Source organism: Epinephelus lanceolatus, chromosome 4, assembly GCF_041903045.1.
Source record: "Epinephelus lanceolatus isolate andai-2023 chromosome 4, ASM4190304v1, whole genome shotgun sequence".
NCBI lineage: Eukaryota > Metazoa > Chordata > Actinopteri > Perciformes > Serranidae > Epinephelus > Epinephelus lanceolatus.
Window position 1 is genome coordinate 31,301,468 of NC_135737.1, and position 3,788 is coordinate 31,305,255.

Here is a 3,788-nt window from a genome sequence, read left to right on the forward strand (position 1 = left end):
TACTTGCCTTTGTTGTGCTCTTACTTCTTGCATCATTCCCAGAAAAGTTTAACAGTGACAGCCTGAACAGTCCTACAGTCCACTAGTGCTGAAAATTAATGTAAATAAATAAACCTAGAGTTTGAGGAGAATGTTAAAAAGCAAATTGTAAACATACTCTGGTTCTGTGTAACACAATGATACAAACAAGGCTTTCTGCGAGTCTCCAGACTACACACACTGTACAGTGGGCTGCCAACAATAATCTTAATCTCACTGCTTTGCATCTTCCACTATCTTTGACCTCAGTGTCTGCTCTCAATTCACTGAGCAGTAACTAAGATGTAAACGCCGTGTGCCTGACCTTTTCAAGTTAAAGGGCGAATGTGTAACATGGCATTTCAGGCTGTGGGGGGGATTTGTTCACATTCATGAAGCAGAGTATATATATATTTTTTTTTTCTTTTCAAACGTGTCTGATAGAGGTAGCACCTCTGATAAATTATTGTCCAAGCATGTATTGTTAAAAAAAGGTTAATGTGCAGCCCTTCATTGTAGCAGAAAACCCTAACCAGGAACCAGGGTCGCAAATTAGCCTATATGCAGTACACCTGTGACCTGGTACAGTGTTTCTGCATTGTTTCTGATAAATGCATAAATAAAATAAAATATGTTTGATGTCACAGTCCTTGTTAATGCCAGACATGTTTACTAAATAGAGAAGGGTGTACTGGAAGTTTAAACACATTTTATTTGAGTTGTAGCAGTGCCTTTTCTTCTCAGTAAGATAACTTTTGCCAGCATGAACCACACAGTCACTAATCTAATCTAAAAATTCACCTGCACACAACTTAAGATGTAAAGGCAGAATTTATTCTTTGATGTTAAATAAGGATTTAATTTAACTGAAATAACAGTTTTTATGTTGCTAATTGATTTTAGTGTTGGATTAACTGATGATCAGTCAATACTGTGTTTCAATTTAGACGATGTAGTCAGTAAGGTTGTCAAAAGAATTGATACTCTGATACTTTTTTGATGCCACATGTTTGAAACGATGTTATTTACACATCAGTATCAACAAAACAACAGATCTACAATCAGATTTTCAACCTAAATGTGTCAAAGGGGTAAACAATATAGGAGTTAACACTGATTCAAAAAGCTTTCCGTTCTAGTACTCCTTGATCTAAGTGCAGCCTTTGATACTGTTGACAATGGAATCCTACTGAGCAGACTTGAAAACTGGGTTGGTCTCTCAGGATTGGTTCTAACATGCATGGTTTAAATTGCTGACTGACCAGGAGTTCTCTGTTTTTCTGGATGACTACTCCTCAGCAAAAACAAACACAACCTGCAGGGTCCCTCAAGACCCTATGCAATGAGACTGCAGATACAAGCAGCTGAAATGAGTTTCCTCAGAAGGGTGGCTAAGCTCAGCCTTAGAGATAGGGTAAGGAACTCGGACATCCAGAGGGAGCTCGGAGTAGAGCTGCTTTTCCTTCGTGTCAAAAGTGGTTAGTTGAAGTGGTTCAGGCATATCTCATCTGGCCTTGAAACATCTCGGAGTCCAGGAGGAGCTGGAAAGCGTTGCTTGGAAGAGGGATGTCTGGAATACTCTGCTCAGCCTGCTGCCCCCACAACCCGGCTTCGGATAAGTGGTTACAAATGGATGGATATTCCTTCAACTTGTCGGGTTGCATAGCTATGCTGATGACACTCAATTATACATTTCAGTAACCCTAGATGATTTTAACCCCACTGATATGTTAGCACAATGTTTATTATGTCACAAAGCTTCCTACAGCCTGAATTAAGACAAGATGGATATCATAATAGTCGGGGCAAAAATACAGAGAGAGCAATTATCTCTACACGGTTAGTCATTAGCTCTTCAGACCAAGGACCAGGTCCGAAACCTTGGGGTTATCTTGGATTCTGACCTCAGTTATGAATCTCTCATTAGAAATGACACAAGCTGTCATTTTATCAGCTTAGAAACATTGCTAAGGTTAGACTGTTTCTGTTTAATGCTCTCTTGTTTGGAGCAGCCAGAATACTGGCAGTGAGGACATATAACTCCTATTTTACAGTCAATGTAGGTACATTAAAGTAGGCCGAGACTTTATCATTCTTTCAGTCTTGCACTCACACACATTCAACAACTACATCCTATTAACAAGATAAGTTTTACCAGACGGCTGTAAAGACAGAATGAATTGTAGGATAATGGGGTATTGATGGCAGCCAAGTGTAGCACAGTTATTTGTTGTGGACCCTCTGTGGCAGGTCGGTAATTGGTCAGCGGCTCCTGGTAAATTACCCCTGTGGCTCCTCAATCCTCCGGGGCCCACACAGACAAACACTGAGGTGCTGAGGTGAGCGATTGTCTGGTGACTTTTATTGACAGTGGTTTATTGATTACGGTGAAGCAGCCTGCTGCGTGTGTGTGTGTGTGTCTCTGTGTGTGTGTTGTTGAGTCTGTCGCTTGACATTTGGAATGATAATTAAAATTTAAAGGTGTTCCTCCCCCAGGTATAGCACATTGATTTAACACGCTACAAGACATTTTAAATCTTCAGCTCGCAGGAAGCAAGATACATGTATACTGAAATAATGTTATACTTCCTCCCCTGACGCATTAGTGGTGTGTATGATTTTGCAGCACTGAAAAGTGAATGTAATATAATATACTGACTTTAATAAGAACATAAGGAAAGGTCTGATGTAATAGCATAAAATGAATGTGGGTTTTAACCAGAAGTATGGAGGTACCACAGTGTTTAAATGAACTGGGCTCATTCTAACTAAGGGAAATCTTAATGCTACAGTATTTATTTCAGACAATAGGGTCCTTTAATTTAGTGGCAAGAGTTTGGGGAAGTTTCTGTCTTGTTTCAACATGACAATACCAGCTTACACAAAACAAGCTCCAGAAGAAAATGTTTTATTTCGGTTTGGTGTGGAAGAACTTGAGCAGCCTGCACTAAGCTCTGACCTCTATGCCTTTGGTATGAAGCAGAAAAACAAGAGTGGAGGCTGTTATAGCAAAATATAAATGGTGTTGGTTTTGGATAAAGATGCTGTGCAGTCTTGTAATTTTACAGTTACTACTGTTACTATGCTATTTCTGTCTCTGGATACAACATTTATTGAGATTAAGTGTATTTACATTTATATTCAAAGTTAGAAATCAAATAGAAGCAGAATTTACATTTAATAAATGTAGAAATATATTTAGACATGATTTTATATCCCCCAAAATATAAGACTGTACACACATGCACTTGTACATTCACACTCATGCATATTCATTTACAAATGCAGCAATACACCTATTACAACCATGCATATGTTTATGTAATGATTAAAAAAAATTGCAAACATCATCAAATTCTTAAAATTCTCTCTCTCTCTTGCTCTCTATCTATCTATCTATCTATCTATCTATCTATCTATCTATATCTATATATTTATATATATATATATATGTGTGTGTGTGTGTGTGTGTGTGTAAAACTAAAAAAACCCATTTGTCTTGTTTTGTTGGGTTTTTGAAGAAACCAAACATCCCATTTCCACATAATAATGTTGTCTTTATGATCAATACGTCTAAATAACAACTACCAATAACTAATAAATCTTCAAAAGTCTCAGCAGAATTTCTTGCTGTCAGAACAATGTCAAAATAAGTGTTAAACTATTTCTGAGTCTTCATCAAACAAGGAGCAGCTCGCGTTTATGTCTTTATGAAGCTGTCTCTCTGCACTACAAGAACCACAAACACACGGTTGACGTAAACGGCGGCG